Genomic DNA, 21,080 nt, shown 5'->3' with positions numbered 1-21,080 from the left:
AACAGAATAATAAAAAAGAATGTGAAACAATAGAAGAAAATCAATAAATCTTAGGGTTGGAGGGGAATTCTAGGGAGTAGACTTAACCAATTCTTTCTTAATTGGTAATTATAAGCGATAGACACTTAAGGAATTTGAGGGTACGTACCCAGCAAATCACATTCAAAGAGAATACAATCCGAGATGTACTGACGAATTCTGAATTTTCTTTTCTTCTGAGAAATCCTGACCTCTGGTTAAGTGATCTGTAATCTATATATTTAAAAAGCTAAAATATTTATCCAAACAACACTAAGTTAAAATTTGTGGATATTGTCCGTAACAAAGTAGTAAGTAGAGGTAATACAAACATCAATTAGATAAAACCAAACTCGTCGCCAATAGGGGTTTATGTAGAAGACTACCACCAAACCCAACAACACTGTTATATAAGAAGCTATAAAGCTTACAACAAAGGTGTCCATGTCCATGTCCATGCCATCAGGAGCTGTTTGCATAGATGGTGGTGCCTTGGAACTGTTTGTGCAATTATTCTTCTTTAAGGTTTCTCCACAAAGAAGAGGGTTGCCCTCATAGCTACTTTCTCCGAATGTTGCAAATTGTCCTTTTCTCTCTGGAGTCCTTCCGGATAGGTTGTTATGAGCCACATTGAAATTCGACAAAGAGTTTAGCTCAATCATGTGAGGAGGGATCATTCCCGTCAAATTGTTGTAGGAAAGGTCCAAACTCTCTATTTTTCTCAGATTTGAAAAGCTTGGTGGGATTTGCCCATTTAAATAGTTGTGCGACAGGTTCAATGCACGAATATCACTTAAAACACCTTTTATTAAAACACCTTTTATAGTTTCATGGATTTACTAATAGACATGAAAGTATATCACAGAACTTTAATAGAAATGGTCATTTATTAAAACACCTTTTATAGTTTCATGGATTTACTAAAATCTATCCTATAATTAAAACTTTACTAAAACACCACTTATAATTTCCAACTGATTTAATCAATCCTTAATTAGATGACAGCGGAAAATAACAAATTTGACCCTAATGTTTATTTAAATAAATTTAACCAAAATAAAATAAAAATAAAATACCATTTTTACCCTATATGAGACACGGGCAACCACTCTATTGGTTATATTTGGTTAATTTTGTTTTGTGTACAAAAAAAGTGTTAAGGGTATTTTTGGAATAAAAAATCATGGGCCTAATGGCAAAACAAATACTCCTTAATAAAAGATTGATTAACTAAATATTTTTTATTTAAATACATAAATAATATGTAAAATATTTAAAGTTTCAAGTATTAATTATTTATTGAATTTAATTATCCATAAAATCATAATTTATACTATTATTACATAATTTCAATATTAATTTTGTAATATATTAATTTATTATTAATTTTACTATTATGTTATAATTATTTTTCTACTTTGAAGAATTTTTTTGTAAATTTATTATATAATTTTGTTATTTTAAACATTTAAAATCCAGTTATGATAAATATTTAAATAATCTATAAAATATTTAATCTTTTTTCTAATTTGAACTTTATTTATTTAAAACTATTACATATTATTAAATATTTGAGAAACATTTAAATTGATAATCCAGGAAAACATAATTTAAATTGTTAGTACATAATTCTGTGATATACTTTGTAAAAATATAAAATTATTTTTTATTTTTTTAAGAAATATTTTAAAGTTATTGTTTAATTTTGTTAGAATATTTAAATAACACTTAAATTTTTTTAATCCAAACTTTCTTTAGATAGATATAGATAAAAATTAAGGGAGGGGATAAATAGGAATTAGAGATAATTTAGGTAAGAAACACTGTACTAAATTAGAGATAATTTTGGAGATAAATAGGAATTAGAGATAATTTAGAAGATAAATAGGAATTAGAGATCTTTTTGGAGAAAGTGAGGGTGGTAGTTAGGAGAAATTTCAGGAAAGAGATTATTTAACTTATTTGGAAAGTGCATATCATTGGTTGTTTAAAAAATGACATGGAATAAAAAAATAAAAAATTCAAAAAAAGGACAAAATTTTTTAACTGCTTTGGTTTTTCTATTTGGCTGATTTGATTTTGGAGGCGTTTGCCTAGTATATATTTACACCATAAATTGATGTAAAACTCCATTCTGAAATATCTTTACACTGATAATCAATGCAAAAAATGCATCAGAATTATCAATGTAAAGCTTACTCGTTTCTACCTCTCTCTCTAGACAATGGAGAGTAAGGTTGGAAATTTACAAGCTATAGGTAGGGGTGGATTCAAGCTGAGCCAAGCCGAATAGTACCAGGCTCGAGCTTGGCTCGAGACTATTCTACAAGGCTTGAGCTTGAGCTCGGTTTGAGCCAGAACCTTGAGCTCGAGCTCAATTTTGAGAAAAAATGTTTTATAAAAATTAAAATTATATAAAAAATTATTTTATATTTAAAAATTTAAGAATTATAATAATTATAATATTTTTATTATATATATTATTTTCTATAATTTTATTATATATATTTTTAGCCACTAAATTGAGCCCGAGCTCGGTTGAAACTGAGTTGAGCTCGAGCAGCTCGTGAAAAGCTCGACTCGTTGCCACCCCTAGGTACAAGCTAAAGCTATGTAGACTAAATTAACATCCAGAGAAGAATGGTTGGAAATTTACACACCTTGACAACCAAACATGATTCGTGTAAACATTTAAAAGCAACCGATTCGAATTTTCATCCATCACAAAACCGGTTCATATTTTAGTGTAAAATTGAATTTACACCTAAAATAAAACTGATTCATATTTTCTATCAGTGAAAAATTGAACTTACACCTAAAACAAACACATCCTTAGAGTTTTGCATGTCTTTATGTGTTTATTCTATTTTATCCTGGGAATATTTAATTATTGTTTACCTTAGTATGTCTTCTCCAAGAGGGATTGATGATAATGTATATATGAGAAGTCCAAATTCCACCCCATTCTGCACTAATTCCAAATTTTGTAAGTCACCCCAACCATTCGGAATTTCCTACTCACTTTTTCTATCCACTCACTACCTATCATAAATTGGAGCCACACAACTTTATTATAAATTGAGAGATGTGTGACCGCAATTCATGATGGATAGGGAGTGAGTAGGAAATCTGGGCTCCACCCCGACTGCTTGCTTGTGTTTAAACTTTAAAGTTGAAAATGAAAAATTGAAAGAGAGTAAAGAGAGGGAACAGTATTTACGATGTTAATGAATCTATTAATCTAAAGTTTCATATTGAGACGAAATTGTATATAATTTTACTTTTCAGAGTGCAATCTTGAATTGATTATTTGAGAACACTATGTGACTATCATCCCTTTAACCGGCATTGCATGATTTTTATGTCTTTGTAGTTTGTAATTATTTGGGGAGCTTGTTCGATTGGACGACTTGACTTCACAATCAAAATCAATCGTTACATGGTCTGTATTTCCAATCAATAAGTTATTGACGAGTGAAAAATAAGAATATGATTTTAGGGTTTGGATTTTAGGAATACGTGCCTAGCATAGGAACACAAATGGCTCATTTTAATTTCTATTATTTGTTTGGAAGGAATGGGATTTTGATTTCTATTTTTGGCGGAAAGGGATTCCCCCACATGGAGGAATGGCCATTCTAGGCCTCCCCTAAGGATTTGCGATTCCCATTCGAGTCTCTCAAGAAGTAAAGAACTCATGGCAAGAAAACCCTCAAACCTTAATATTAATAAAATAATAAAATATTATTAAATTAACAATAACAAACAAACATATTAATTCTTAAATATAATAATAAGTATAAATAAAATATTAATACAAATATAATTAAAATAATAATACAAAATTAATATATAATTCATGAAATAACAATAAAATAAGAATATATTCATAATTAAAATAGTAATAACATATCAGTAAAATAATATTACTGTAATAAAATATTAATAAACACATAATAAAGCACAAATATATGATTTATTAAATCATAATAAATTAATTTTAAAATAAAAACAAAAATAATAGCATGTTAATTAAAAAATAATAAATTAATAAATTAGTAATAAAACATAATACTAAATATATTATAAAAGTAATAATAATATAACGATATATTAATAAAACATTCATAAATTAATGATAAATACTAAGATATGAATTATTAAGGAAATATTAATATAATATAATTAAAAAAATAAAATACCAACAAATGAATGATTCAATAATAAAAAAATTAATTTTAAAATAAAAAACAAAAATAATCATGTATTAATAAACTAATACGAAAATATAATAAAATAATAAACCATTCATTAAAAATAATAATAAAATATTATTAATGTAATAACAAAATAATAATAAACCATTTAGTGGCCCCGTGCACCAAGTTTTCAAGAAAGAAAAAAAGTCATTTTGAATATAATGGGATTTGGGCCTCATGTTGGACATTGAGGTAGATTCATTTCTTAGCACAATGAAGCATCTAATACAAAGGATATTGGAGAAAAGAAGACACTGAAGGAAAGCCATTGTTGCTCCTTGTGGGGGTTTGCTCAAACATTCAATTGTCATATTAGGTACCGAATTGGAATCCTTTTAGGGGGCTGTAATCCTTTAAATGTAAAAGAGGTGAAAAACAAAATTTTGGCTCTAAATTAAAGGGGCCAAGATTTTAATTGCCTTTTTGGGCTTTTATTACATTATCAAATTGGTCGGGCCTTGTCTAGAATTTCACCTTGTGAAAAAATACAATAGTCCTGTGATCATGTGGTACTATTGGAGCCCTTACCATAACTATATGCAATAGTTGTTTTGGAAAAAAAAAAGAATGATAGTTATGGGCCTCATATTTAATTCCTTTTCTTTTAGTTTAATATTGTTGTAGTTATGGGCCTCAAATCCTGAGCATGCTATCCATAACCCTACTGCCACGTCATCAGGAGCTGCCATGTCATCAGATAGATCTCCTTCTACAGATGTAACTCTATCCAGATTGAGATAGAACTCAACTAACTAGATAGACCCTATCAGATAGAGTTTAAATCTATGATAAAGTTCAACGTTGTCTGGCTATCTCCAACTATTGTTCTACCCAAACTGTACTTCTTCATCTATAAATACATAGGGTTGGAATGGTTCATTAATTCCATTGAACCATTTTCCATTTATTCGGTTTTTCTATTTCTAGTTTTATTTCTTTAACTTGTAAAAAGGTGGGTAGCAAACGGTAAGGATGACTAGAGAAGGATGAACACCCTCAATTGCTTGCTCCTCATCTTCTCTAGCCCATGTCAAATTGTGGATTTTGGATCAAACAAAGAAGGCAAAGGTCGGAGAGGCATTCGATATTCAATCTCCAAGCCTACTACTCTGAGGGCATTGGAGAGAAGAACGACCATCCCTGAATCGCTGCCATTAGACCTGTTCATGGGTCGGGCCGGGCCGGGCCGGGCTGGGGCCAGGCTTTCACTTGTCATTAAGGGAAATATGCTAGGCCTGAGCCCGAGCCCGGCCCGACCAACGGGCCTATAACTTGGGCCCGAGCCCGGCTCTGATAAAAAGCCCGAAGCCCGAGCCCGAGCCTAAAGCCCGACCTAATAAAAAAAAACAATTTTCCCTATTCAAATTAGAATTAAAAATTCAGATAGTTTTTTTTCCTATTTAAATGAACAATGGGCCTACAAGATGGTTTTTTTTCCCTTTCTTTTATATTTTAAAACACAGTTTTACATTCATAAATCAAAAAATTTATTCAAATTGACATAATAACATTACTCACTTTAAGTCTAATATTGGGCCGGGCCGGGCTCAGGCTGGGCTATTTTGACAAAACCCAAGCCTGGCTCGAATTTATTGCAGGCCGGGATTTTTTGCCCGAATTTAAGCCCACAGGCCTATAACCACGTTCAAGCCCGTCCGAGGGCCGGGCCGGCCCATCGGGCCACCCAACCCATGAACAGGTCTAGCTTTCATAGGTGTCATTTTCAGAGATTGTTATGACCCTCTCCCACTGGTAGACCTGGACAATATCCGCCACACATCTCATCTGTGTGGACTCATTGTTAGTCATCCATACCAAGAAAGGATGACTAGAGAAGGATGAACACCCTCAGTTGCTTGCTCCTTATCTTCTCCAGCCCATGTCGAATTGTGGATTTTGGATCAAACAAAGAAGGCAAAGGTGGGAGAGGCATTCGATAGTCAATCTCCGAGCCTACTACTCGGAGGGCATTGGAGAGAAGAACGACCTTCCCTGAATCGCTGCCATAGGTGTCATCTTCAGAGATTGTTATGACCCTCTTCCACTGGCAGACCCGGACAATATCCACCACGCATCTCATCTGTGTGGACCCATTGTTAGTCATCCTTACCAAGAAAGGCCATTGCATGGACGTTAGTGATGCAGAGGCCGCGGATGTAGCCATGGATAAGACAGGGACTCGTGCTCGATTCCCGACTTAGGCAACTAAAATTGTCTCCTGCCATTAGATTCTGGAATCTTTTCTTCAAATGGTTGATTAGGAGACTGAGGTTTAATCCTCATTCATTTCATTTCTTTGGATGTATTTGCCTTGTTGATACTTTTGGCGTTTGAGAAATCAAGCTGAAAATGCTTTAGGTTGAAACATCATTCATACTTGTATATTTGGATGTGATTGTCATCCCTTTCTCAACCGAAAGCAAGTGGATCAGGATTCCTATATTTCTCCTTGGTGACTTCACTCAGTTGTTGCCAACTCTATGAACCTTCTTCAAAGTTAAGTTTTGATCAATTCTTAGATTCCTATATTTCTCCTACATGCATGCAATCGAGTAGGAGGAATTGCATTTCTCCGGCCTCTGTTTGGTTTGACAGGAAATAAGAAAGGGATAGAAAGAAAGTTGAGGGAAAATTCTTAAGAAATTTGTTTAAGAAAAAGAATAAAGGTTGCAATTTGTCCGATTAGACGACTTGACTTGGAATAACATGTTTTTTTTTCTTTATTGAACTTTTGTCCTCATGCCCATCCACGTAGAAAATTCGGGCTTTGGGCCCCATGTTGGAATAAAGAAAAAGGTAAAGGAAAGGAAAGCCCATCCAACTTTTTATAACCACTGTTTAAAAGAGAGAGAAATATACTTGGGGTGAATTCCTTTTCCCTTACCTTAATTGCTTTTAGGGGGGGTGGGGTGCATTCTTTTATTAAATGTAAAAGAGGTGAAAAACGAAATTTTGTCTCTAAATTTAAGGGACCAAGATTTTAATTGCCCTTTTGATGTTTTTACACTAGAGATGTAAAATTAAAGGGGCCAAAAATGCAATAGTTCTGTACTTCTGTGATCATGTGGTACTATTGTAGAATGGAGACCTTATAGTAACTGTAAGCAATAGTTGTTTTTGGAAAAAAAAATGATAGTCAAAATATTTGATAAATCCGTTGACTGGCTTGCTTTTGGAAACAACCTTTGTTTCCCACTCACGTTCCAAAGTCTTGCAATTAAAGAGACAACTCCAAAGCATCAAGAAAGGTACCCTTTCTATTTCTGAATTCACACAGAAGGCCAAAGGTATTGTTAACAACCTTTCTGTTGTTTCTGAACATCTCTCTCGACAAGATCTTGTTATGTGTATTTTGAGTGGACTTGGATCTGAATATGAGTCCATTATTACTGCTATTACTAATAAACCTAATTTTGATAGACTAAGAGTTGCTGATGTTGTTGAAAAATTACTCAATCATGAGTCTTGGCTCAAAGAAAATCATTTTACTAAGTCTGATGGTGGAGCTTCTGCCAATTTTGCTTCAAACAATAAAAGTAACTCACAACACTCCCAGCAGTCGTGCAATAGTTCACATCACGGCAGAGGTAGAGGTGACCATGGGAACCAAAATGATGGTTCTAGAAGAGGTCGTGGATGTAGCAATATTATCTCTCGATTATGCAACATCTCTAGCCATGGTGTTTGGAAGTGTAGATGTAGGTTTGAAATCTGCTATCTTGGTTCAAATTGACAACCTACTCAGAATCCCACACCAGATCCAACTGCTACTTTTCACACTGGTTCTTCATCACAGTTTGATCCGGCCAAGTATCCAGACTTTGGAGCCATACCCCACATCACATCCGATCTGGACAATCTGCAGATTCGATCAGACTATGGCGGGTCTGATCAGGTGAAAGTTGGTAATGGCGCAGGTTTGGGAATTAAAAATATTGGTTCTGTTATTTCTCATGATAAAAACAAATTTTATCTTAAGGATATTTGTCATGTTCCCTCTATTTCAAAGAACCAAATTTCTGTCATCAAATTTACCAAAGTTAACAATGTTGTCTTTGAATTTCATCCTTCGTATTTTCTCTTGAAGGATCATATGGGGAGAGTTCTTCTCCAAGGGCCCAGTAAAGGTGGACTCTATCAATTTTCCATTTCCGCATCCATTCCTTCATCTTCCAGCAGTACTGCATTTATTGGCGAGAAAGCATCAGTTTGGCATCATCGATTTGGGCATGCTTCAGTTAAAGCAGTTCAACAAGTGTTGTCTCAGTTCGGTCTTCCTTATCATGGTTCGTTTAATATTTCAATTTGTCATGCTTGTTAGTTAGGAAAAAGTCATCGTCTTCCCCTCCCTAGTTCGTCGTCGTCTTACAGTAATCCTTTAGAACTTATTTATTCAGATGTATGGGGACTAGCCCCAATTGAGTCAAATAATGGTTATAAATATTATGTGTTATTTGTTGATGTTTTTTGTAAATTATCTTGGATTTTTCCTATGTGTCGTAAATTTGATGTGTTTTAAGTTTTTTTCAAATTTAAACGGCATGTTGAGCTATTATTTGATAGAAAAATTAAATGTATTCAATCTGATTGGGGAGGGGAACATCGGAGACTTTCACAGTACCTTGACTCTCAAGGCATCCGACACCGTCTTGAGAGGGGAGCATGGTTGAAAGGAAGCATCGCCATGTGATAAAGTCCACTCTCACCTTACTGGCCGTCGCCTCTCCCCTAGAATTTTTGGTTTGATGCAACTGAAACTATGGTTTTCCCAATCAACCACATTCCTTCACAGACTCTTCAAGGCAAGTCACCATATGAACTTTTATTTCAGTGCTCACGAGATTATTTTCTGCTTCGCACCTTTGGCTGTGCATGTTATCTGTTTCTTCATCCGTACAACATACATAAAATGGATTTTCATTCTTCCCTGGCTTGCCACCACCATCTTCAGCTCCAGCACCCAGATCCAAGGGTGTTCACTTACTGCCAGTATGTATGTCTCGACTATCAGCACATGCTCTTGCAGCTTCGTCATCACCCCAGACATCTTCCGGGACAGATGTACCCAGTTCCGATTCTAGTGATAATGATGTTGCAAGCGCTGGTCTTCCTTCTGCTTCAGATGAACTTCCACGCACACGACCTCGGACTCGGCTGGTGCAGGATTTAATGAACACTACATAACCTGTCCTTGCTCCTGTTCAGCGCACTCATTCTATGGTCACCAGGTCCATGCGCGCTCAAGCCTCTGGCTACTCGGTACCCTCTGCCCCTCTGTTATACTGCTTCTGTTGCTACTATTGAATCTGAACCTAGCACTTATTCCCAAGCCTCTAAACATCGTCATTGGTGTGAGGCAATGTCCAAGGAGTTTCAGGCTCTTGTTTAGAACAAGACTTAGGATCTTCCTCCGTATCATTCCTCGATAAATGTGGTACGTTCTAAATGGGTTTACAAGGTCAAATGGAAACCCAATGGATCTTTGGGTTGCTATAAAGCCCATATTGTTGTGCAAGGTTTTACGGAAATATCATGTGTGGATTTTTCTAAAACTTTTAGTCCTGTTGTTAAACCCACTACCGTTTGTACTATCCTCTCTCTTGCCATTTCTCATCAATGGGTTATATGGAAACAGTACTTTGATAATGCTTTTCTCAATGGTCTGGTAACTGAAAATATTTACATGCGGTAGCCTAAGGGTTTTGAGGATGCAGATCGGCCCAATCATGCGTGTAAGTTATCTAAAGCCCTCTATGGGCTTCAACAGGCTCCTAGAGCTTGGTTCTCACACCTTAGTTCTAAGCTTGTTGAACTGGGATTTCGTACTTCTAGCTTTGATCCCTCTCCTTTTATTTACCCTCATGGTGTTCATTGTATCTATTTGTTGTTATATGTGGATGATGTTATACTTACTAGCACTTCCTTAGCTATTATCAATTCTGTTATTGCCAAACTGAGCCGTATGTTTCAGCTCAAGGATCTTGGTGATCTCCAATATTTTTTGGGTATTGAAGCTCACAGGGATCACATCGAACTTTATCTCTGCTAATGCCAGTACACTACTGATCTTCTTCATCGTGCTGGGCTGGCTGGTGCTAAACCTCTCTCTACTCTTATGGAAACAAGTGCTAAACTCTCTAGACTTCATGGGTCTCCTCTCTCTAACCCATCTCAATACAGGAGTATTGTGGGCGGACTGACATTAGTTTTGTAGTCAACAAGGCCTATTAGTTTTTACATAATCCCACTGATGAACATTGGATAGCAGTAAAGCATATTCTTTAGTACCTCAAATATACCCTAGATCACGCTTTGTTCTTCTCTTCTCAGTCCTCTACTAGATTCTTGACTTTTTCTGATGCTGATTGGGCAGGATACCCTGATGACTGTCGGTCTACTAGCAGGTATTGTGTTTATCTTGGTTCTCATCTAGTGAGTTGGAGTGCTAAGAAGCAGCAGATTTCTACTAGATCCAGTACAAAAGCAGAGTTTCAGTCCCTTGCCAATACTGCCACCAAATTAATTTGGTTGCAATCTCTCTTATAGGATCTTGGAGTTTGACTTCCATTTGCTCCATCACTTTATTGTGATAATGTTGGAGTTTGTTACCTTGCAGCTCATCTGGTCTTCCATGCTCGGACTCGTCATATCGGAGTCGACTTTCACATCCTCAAGAGCTGCCATGTCATTAGATAGATCTCCTTCTACCGTTGTAACTCTATCTAGATTGAGATAGAACTCAACTAACTAGGTAGACCCTATCAGATAGAGTTTATCATAGATTTAAACTCTATCTAATAAAGTTCAATGTTATCTGACTCTCTCCAACTATTGTTGTACCCAAACTGTACTTCTTCATCTATAAATACACAAGGTTCGAATGGTTCATTAATTCCATTGAACCATTTTCCATTTATTTGATTTTTCTATTTCCTGTTTTATTTCTTTAATTTGTAAAAAGGTGGTTTTTCTATTTCTTTAACTTGTAAAAAGTAAAGATGACTAGAGAAGGATGAACACCTTCAGTTGCTTGCTCCTTATCTTCTCCAGCCCATGTCGAATTGTGGATTTTGGATCAAACAAAGAAGGCAAAGGTGGGAGAGGCATTCGATATTCAATCTCCGAGCCTACTACTCGGAGGGCATTGGAGAGAAGAACGACCATCCCAGAATCGCTGCCATAGGTGTCATCTTCATAGATTGTTATGACCCTCTTCCACTGGTAGACTCGGACAATATCCACCACGCATCTCATCTGTGTGGAACCATTGTTAGTCATCCTTACCAAGAAAGGCCATTGCATGGATGTTAGTGATGCAGAGGCCGAGGATGTAGCCATGGATAAGACAGGGACTCGTGCTCGATTCCCGACTTGGGCAACAAAAGTTGTCTCCTGCCATTAGATTCTAGAATCTTTTCTTCAAAGGGTTGATTAGGAGACTGAGGTTTAATCCTCTATCATTTCATTTCTTTGGATGTGCTTGCATGTTTGATACTTTTGGCATTTGAGAAATCAAGCTGAAAATGCTTTAGGTTGAAACATCATTCATTATTGTTTCTTTGGATGTGATTGTCATCACTTTCTCAACTGAAAGAATCTACTTTCTTTGAGCAAGTGGATCAGGATGGTTTGTATTTCAAATCCTATTCGACGGACAATAGTGCGAACATCCCTTGGTGACTTCACTCAGTTGTTGCCAATTCTAGGGACCTTCTTCAAAGTTAAGTTTTGATCAATTCTTAGATTCCTATATTTCTGCTACATGCATGCAATCGAGTAGGAGGAATTGCATTTCTCCGGCCCTATGTTTGGTTTGACAGGAAATGAGAAAGGGACAGAAAGAAAGTTGAGGGAAAATTCTCAAGAAATTTGTTTAAGAAAAAGAATAAAGGTTGCAATTTGTCCGATTAGACGACTTGACTTGGAATAAGATGTTTTTTTTTCTTTATTGAACTTTTGTCCTCATGCCCATTCATGTAGAAATTTGGCTTCCTTGACTTCGCTTCAGCAGGCTCTGTCCACCAAGTTTTCAAGAAAGAAAAAGTCATTTTTGTGGAATTAATGCTTATTTAGAATCTAGAATTCTAGATAATGAATTTTGAATATATAATGGGCTTTGGGCCCCATGTTGCAATAAAGTAAAATTGGAGTCTTTTTTCTTCCTGAAATTAAAGTGATGGATAGTCGTAGTTATTTGAGATGACTTGGAACCAGGGACTCGTCAACGGTCCATATATGTATGACTTATATGAGTCATGTCTGTCCAATTACTCGACCATTTTCTTAAATTTATATTTTAATAAGATTAAATCTTCTACCTGTTTTTTCATTCCCTCTTTGCTTTCCACAACACTCTAGTACTTGACGTAGGGGCATAGAGCCCATTAGCATTAACCATGTCATACGGTGGATGTTTTCAATGCACGGTGTAATGAATTTTGAATATAATGGGCTTTGGGCCCATGTTGGAATAAAGCAAAATTGGAGGGAGTCTCTTTTCTTTCTGAAATTAAAGTGATGGATAGACGTAAGTCCCACGCTTTAGCAATATATGGTCATGGTTGCAAAATGAAAAGTCCTACTTAGGTTTGTTCGCCACCCAATCATCTGGCCAGTTGCCTTCGGCTATGTTTGGTTTCAAAGAAAATTAAGAGACAAAAAGAAGGTCCGGGGAAATCTCAAACAAAATTTGTGAAATCCCTTGACAAGTTTTCCCCAACTTTTTTATCTCTCTTATTTTCTTTCAAACCAAACACAGCTTGGTGAGTGAGAAAATTTCACTTCCAAGCCAGCATCTCATATTCCTTTCTTCATGTTTGTTAGCACAATTCCCAATGATGCCCTTTGTTACCTCTTTGCTATTCCTTTCTTGCACATTATTTTTGCTTGCATTAATACACATTTTTCCAGCATTTTCCCTGCAATAGATTTTTCTCTTTTTTATTTCTTTCGGCCCTTGCCATAGATATAGAACCATGTGGGTTTATATGAAAATCGTTGCTTTTCTGGAAGTTACGACTAACATTTATATATCTATCAATAAAATGTATATATAGAATTGTACATACAACCATGAAGTTTATAGGCAACCCAGATGAACAGCTAGTGGAATCTGTCTAAACTAAAGTTTCTTGAAGAGGTGATACATTAATCAAGTAGACTAAACCACAACCGTCGCCAGCTAGTGGGCTATGATAGCATGACCCATGGCCTAGCATGGCATGTTGGCATGCCCGAATAGCAGTCTGGTACAGTATGACACAAAAATACCCATATAGTTACTTTTGACCAAAATGTTTATTTTACAAATTTTCTTTTCATATTAATCACTACCCTAAATTCTTCTGATTTCTTTTTCGAAATTGAATTATTTTTCAAATTTATCCTTTATATCAATCACACACAAAGGTAAAGCTGCACCTGTAAATTCTTTTTCTTTTTCTCATAAAGTCTGTATTGTTTTTTCAGTAGGAACTAGTCTCAATAATAACTGCATGGTATTTTAGACATTTTCATATCTTTTGTTAGAAGATTCAAACAGAGGAGGTCTACTTGCAACTGTCATAAAGTTCAAGAGATGTGATTGAAATTACCAAACTTAAGGGGGTATTTAAGCAATGGTCAGAAACTTCAAGAAAAGTTTCAGCAATTTGCAATTAATCGCATAGGTTCATCATGTGCCATCGAACGATATTCTGATTCTGCAGAGGAGCGCGACACAATATGTTGTTTATTCGTTTTCAAAGAAATAGGTGAGTGCCCCAGCAAAACAAAATAGCTAGTCAACGAGCGTCGCGTTAATGGGCAACTTGCCCAATCTGAGTCGCAATAAGCATATAGATGCAGATCACTGTCAGAACGCAAAAATATACATTGTCCAGGATTCCCTTTCATATATCGCACCACTCACAAAGCTGCCTTCCATTAGAGCGCCCTCTGCCAACGCAAGATGATGATTCTATTCAATAGGAACGGATGTTGGTTTCGCTCCCAATAGTCCACATTTCGAAATAATGTCCAGGGCATACTTCCGTTGAGACAAAAATATACCCTCAAGTCCACGAGCTACTTCAATACCCAAGAAATATTTGAGTGAACCCAGATCTTTCATATGAAAGCACCGATTGAGATATTCCTTGAATTTCTTAATGGCCACAGTGTCATTTCCCCCAACAATCAAGTCATCAACATATATCAGTACGTGCAAACGAACATTGTTTTTGAAATAGGTGAACAAGGAGTAGTCAGGATACGATTGAACAAACCCGAATTGTACCAAGGCCGCTGTTAACTTTGAGAACCAACATCTAGGCGCTTATCGTAATCCATAGAGTGATTTCTTCAATTTGCACACTTTTGTTCGATCCATAGCTGTAAAGCCTGGAGGCAACTGCATGTAACCTCTTCATTCAAATCCCCATGTAAAAATGCATTATGTACATCCATCTGATGCAACTCCCAGTTCCTTGTGGCTGCCACGGCTAAGAATGTTCAAACAGTCACCATTTTGTCCACAGGTAATCCAACCCCTCAACCTGTCTATTCCCAAGAATAACTAGGCGCGCCTTATGCCGTTCAACCGTCCCATCTGAATTATATTTGGTCTTATAAACCCATTTACACCCTATTGCCTTTTTCCCGGGGGGTAGAGTCTCCAATGTCCACGTGCCATTATCCTCCAGCGCTTGGATTTCCTTCCTCATAGCTTCCCTCCATTTTTCACTTTTTACCACCTCGGAAAAACTGGTGGGCTCGGTTCCTATAGTAACTGCAGCTAAGAAAGCTCGATGTCTAGTAGAGAAGTTAGCACATGTCACATAATTTGCTATGGGATAGGGAGTTGTACGTGAGGACCTTGATTCAGAATTGGCTTGTGTGAATGGGGTCTTTCAAACAATGAGCAGTATAGGTCACATAAGGCTTTAATAAAACAGATGGCGTGCGATGTCGATGCCCCCTGCCAAGTTATTCCTCTGGTGTTGTTTGTGGTGTTGGATCCACACCAATTCCACCATCATTTTCCACGTCCTGCATACGCCCTCCATCTCCTTGTTCCTCCTTTTCACCACCATTCTTTTCATTTTCGAGGCTTCCCCTTTCATTCACACAAATAGTATCTTCGTCACTCCTCCTGTTTCTATTTCTTCTGTGGTTGTGAAGAACACCTTTTCTTATTCCAAAATCATCATCATCAATCACGGCATCAATTAGTGCAATGGGTGAGCCAGGGTTACTCTCCAAAGTCACTTCTACACTAGTGGCATATGGAAATATACTTTCATGGAAAACTATATCACGGGAGACAAAATATTCACCTCTTTCAATGTCATATACGCGCCATCCTTTCTTTCCGTAGGGATAACCCACAAAGACACATTTCCTACTCCTTTCTCCAAACTTATCCTTGTCTCGAGGACTCCAATGAGCATAACAAAGACAACCAAACACTCTCTTTTGCTCATATTGAGGTGGTGTCCCAAACAGTACCTCATAAGGAGTCTTCCTGCCAAGTAAGGAAGAAGGTGTCCTATTTATCAAGTATCCTGCTGTTAAAATACACTCCCCCCAAAAATAAATGGGTAAGCCTGCTTGAAATCTCAATGCTCTCGCAACATTTAAGATATACCTGTGTTTTCTCTCCACCCGACCATTTTGTTGGGGTGTCCCAACACACGAAGTTTGATGCAGAATGCCATGAGTCTCAAAGTATGATTTCAAGCATTTAAATTATGTTCCATTATCACTTCGAACAGCCCTGACTTGCTTGCCAAATTGATGCTCTGCCATGGCACAAAAACCCACACAGCACGTGAATAATCATCAACAATTGTTAAAAAATAAACGGCACCACAAGAGGTAGGCACTTTATAAGCACCCCATGTATCACAATGGATTAGAGAAAAACAATCATCAGCTTTATTTCTACTTTCAGGAAAAATTTCCTGAGTTTGTTTTGCCCTGTAACAAACACCACAGGGTTCATCTCCTTCAGTTCTACTACTTATTGTTGTGCAAGTGTACATGTCTCTGTCTTGGTTGGCTGAAGCAAGATGGTATTGAGCCATTAAGATGGTTATCAGACAAATTTATAAATTGAAGCTCTTCAAGTGTGCAAAACTCGACAGACAATGGTCCTTCAAGATGATTATTAGCCATGACAATGGCATTTAGATTTGATAAATTCTTCAACCATGCCGGTAGCCGGCCAGATATGCTGTTATGATCGATATCCAATGCAGCTAAACTAGAGTTGTTAGACAAACTATCCGAAATGCTTCCTGTAAATAAATTTCTATACAAACGTAAAATACCCAATTAGTCAGGTTAGAAACCCTTGGAAGCATTTGACCATGCAAATTATTATCTGAAAGCTTGAGGAACTGTAGAGAAGAGCACCCAATAAACAAATACTCTAGAATTTACCCAGAAAAAGAATTGGTAGGCAGATCCAAAAGCTAGTGTATATATTAAAATTAATAAATATTATAATTACCGAATTCAGATTTTAATAAAGTCGGTTGGATCAAATCCGAATCCAATCCCCAATTATTAATCAAATGTAAATTGTAACATTCGAATTCGATCTGATTACAAAAATATATGATCGAAATAATTGGATCGGATATCGGATTGAGGCTCGAATTTTTGGTTATCATCATTGACAGGCCTAGTGGCCACCCCTCCACCTAGAAAAGTTTGTAGGTAAAAAACAACATAAGATAACAGACTCTTTCCTTACACATTCAAAATTAAAAATTAGAAAAAGGAATTTTATTAGCAAACAATTTTCCCAAAAGTAATATTAGAATCTTGTCTTCAAAGGATTGGTTAGGAGGGGACTGACGTTTAATCCTCTATCACTTCATTTCTTTGGATGTGATTGCCTGTTTGATACTTTTGGCGTTTGAATTGAAGATTGAAATGCTTTAGGTTGAAACATCAATCATACATGCTAAATTGAACCTCGATCTTGTTGTGATCGTCATCCCTTTGGGACGATAATGCTAAATTGGCCTGTGTGAGATGCGCTTAGTGAAGAGCAGATCTGGACTCTTTGGGATAGAGGGAAAATCCTATTGGACGATAGTGCAAATATCGCTTTGGTCAAGCATTATGCATCCCGCGATTCAACAAGGAAGAAGCACAGCTCCAAAGTGTCTACCATGTACCAGGTATGGAAAAGAATTTATTATCAGTATCTCAATTAGCTGCATCTAGTAATTATGTAGTGTTTGATCCAAATGATGTTAAAGTTATATCGAAGAATACATACACCAAAGGCACTACTTATGGAAGGACGAAAATTAGAGTCTATCTACGTAATGTCTGCTGAATTAGCTTATGTAAAAAAGACTCAACGTAATGAAACCACTGATCTTTGGCACGCAAGACTTGGCCATGTTGGATATAACAGGCTCGAAGTAATGATGGCAAAGTCAATGTTGAAAGGCCTCCCTCAATTGGAAGTACGGACCGACGTAGTATGTGTTGGATGTCAATATGGTAAGGCACACCAATTATCATATATTGAATCAAAGTTTCGAGCTAAACAACCTTTGGAGCTAATTCACTCTGATGTGTTTAGATGAGTGAAGCAAGAATCAAACACCGGGACGCAATATATGATAACATTTATTGATGATTTTTCAAAGTACGTATGGGTGTACTTCTTAAAAGAAAAATCTGAAGGATTTTCAAAGTTTATAGAATTTAAAGAAAAGGTCGAAAAAGAAGTTGGGCATAAAATAAATGCCTCTGCACTGATAATGGAGGAGAATACACATCAAGAGAATTCTCAGATTATCTCAGAAAACATGGGATACGACGACAGTTGATACGTCCAAATACTCCACAACAAAATGGAGTAGTTGAGAGAAAGAACTGGCTTTTAGCTGAAATATGCAGAAGCATGTTGCATAGTAAAAATGTGCCAGGACAATTTTGGCCAGAAGGCATGAAAACTGCAACACATGTTATCAATCGACTACTGTAAGTATCACTTGGCTTTCTCTCACCATATGAGAAGTTATGGAATCGTTGACCCATAGTAAGTTACTTTCTCGTATTTGGTTGCGTATGTTATATATTTGTGCCAAACCATCTACGCAGCAAATTCGATAAGGAGGCAATGATAACGAAAGAAAGGGATGGAGGTGTTCTGATCCGAATACCAATCGTTGCTATACATCTTGAAATGTGGAATTCAATGAAGTTACGTCTTGGTGGTCATCTGAGAGAATTATACTACCTAATTCTGAAATTATGGAAGAGAATTTACAAGAGAAGATAAATGAAAAAGAAGATTTAGAGCCCCAACTTAGTTCATCTGATACTCAAAAATCTCTAGGACCATGGAGCACTAGTGTTCATGAGCAAAAGACAGCTGAAGATATTAGACCAAGTCAGATGGAGGAGCTAGAGGAACAACCAAGACAAGAATTACGAAGGTCAACTAAGGTTAGACGCCCTAACCCTAAGTATATAGATGCCGCACTCGCTGAAGAAGTCAACAACTTAAAACCAATCGCTCATGAAGATGCTTGTAAAAGTGAAAGGTGGCAAAAGGCAAGAAAAGAGATTCAAGGCTTAAAGCAAAATGAAGACTTTGGATGATTAGCTAAAGACAAATTGTTGCTGAAGGGGAGAAATGAGAAGTCAGCACCGACTATTATTTCGTGATAGGGGAAGAGTTTATTAGGAAGGTGTTTGATCAATTTAAGAGAAAACAAGTCTAGAAAGGACCTGATGCATGAGGATTGATACCGCTTGTAGGAAGAACAAACCATCGCTTTGGTGATGATGAACCTATTTTGAAAGATGATGAAGATTTGTTGGAGTGCTACAAGATTGGGGGGACTGCCCAAGAGTGGGAACTTACGAAAGTTTGAGGATTTTTGTTCGGCCAAAGGACTTAATCCAGGTAGTTTGTGTGCCAAGTGGGTCCAATGGTTGGGTTGTGCTATGAGTTTTCTATAGGACCATACCTAGTGAGGCCAGGCGTTTTTGTTGATGCTGGTTTGGATTTATAATTTCATAGTGGACCTTATCTAGTCTTTGGATTTTGGTTTGGACCATATCATATCTTCTTTTTTCTTCCTCTTCGTTTTCTTCTTCTTCTTCTTCTTCTTCCTTTTTATAAAATTATTTTTCTTATTAAATAAAGAGAGAGAGAGAACAAAGTATGAAATTATAGCTCAAAGTATTCTCTAGTTGCTAGATTCGGTTAATCATTTGAACTGTTCGAAAGAACCGGTAACTGGACCCTTGACCGGTTTGTTTTTAAAAACCACCGCCTAGCCTTAAAACCTAAGACCATGATAGTCCTCTTTTAATTTAAAGGCCATGTAAGCATGAACATTGGGTCTATGTGATGCAACATTATTATATAGATGGATGTGTAGTGAGATCATAAATGCAAGCTTATTGCTAAAAGATCATAAATGGATGAACAGGAAACAAAATCATACACACCCGGCTAAACTATCTATCACGAGTGAACACTCCAGTGTTTCGAATGTGATTAAAATGATTTAGTCATGCACTCTCCCTCTTACTGTTATATGTCATTTGGAAGGGGATATTCTACCCACATCCCTATGAGATTCTTGTCTACAACCAAATGATGGATGCATGGGCCAGATTACAATTTCGACTATGAGATTCAGCGCTGTGCTGTAATGTCGATAAATGGATGCATGGCCGGATGCAAATTTATGTCAAAGAAGCTGACATACCTTGAATTGGAGGAGTGTCATTGAATTTATTCCAACTAGCCTCCGACAAAGTCAAAACATAGCAACACATAGCAACACGAAATAATTATAACATAATATTCAAATAGATATATAAATTCTTTTAAACCCGATCAATCTACCTAAACCCAGCCCGGCCCAACCCAAGACCGAGCCCAGCACAAGTTATGTTGGATAAAGCTCAGATTGGGCCAGGACCGACTGCGTGGTTTCCCCAAATTTTGGGTTGCATGAACCAATTCAAAGCTCTATATAAGTTCAAATTGCTCAACGTGACACCAGTAGTTGTGCTGTTGGATTATAATGTATCATAAACCAATATGTAACGACATTTTTTAACTGGTGATAATATTACCTGGACCCTCAATTTAAGCAAAAGCTGCAAAATAGCCAGGCATTTGATGGGGACGAAAGTTTTGAAAGCAGGGTTGAAATAGTGATTTCGGACCACATTATCTATATTTTTATCCAGCGGTGATTCAACTAGATTTGAGTAATTTAATACAAGTCATAGCAATTTACATACATGGTTGCCTTTGAGGGAACATGGTGTAGTGAATACCTACTTGGACTCCACACATGATTGCCATCTAAGCAACATGGTGAAGTTAAATGTTTTTGTAGATATTCCCTTTTATTAATTCCCATTAATTATTTTCTTCCTTTGTTTCTTAATTTAAGTAATTATTCTTACATTTACAAACTTTTCCTTTTTAATCCATTTTCACTAGATCTCCTTTCCTTCTCCTGCTATATTTTATTGCTTTCCACTTCTTGTTTTCCCTTTCCACTTTAGTGTTTAATCGTCTAGAAGAGTAAGAAAAACAATGAAGGAGTTGGAAGAGCACAATCAGGTTGCACTCAACTTCTTAGTTATTATTTTCTCATTTATTACATTTTGTTTAACAATATGATTGTTTGATGTAAAATCTGTGTTCACGTTGAACCATGTTTATGTAGGGGTTCCAAAATTGAGCATAATAAGGACTTCATCTAGATTATTTTGAAAAAAATAAAGATTTTCTCAGTAGAAATGAACAAAGAATTTTCT

At 36.4% G+C, this 21,080-nt stretch overlaps 1 pseudogene; it reads right to left on the bottom strand.

Moving 5' to 3' along the window:
* Positions 1-240: 240 nt before the first annotated feature.
* Positions 241-21,080, bottom strand: part of LOC148802798 (uncharacterized) — a 49,728-nt pseudogene continuing 28,888 nt past the window's right edge.

The sequence above is a fragment of the Nelumbo nucifera genome, chromosome 2, assembly GCF_055504915.1.
Source record: "Nelumbo nucifera cultivar China Antique chromosome 2, China Antique-T2T, whole genome shotgun sequence".
NCBI lineage: Eukaryota > Viridiplantae > Streptophyta > Magnoliopsida > Proteales > Nelumbonaceae > Nelumbo > Nelumbo nucifera.
This window is presented reverse-complemented; position numbering and strand designations above follow the sequence as displayed.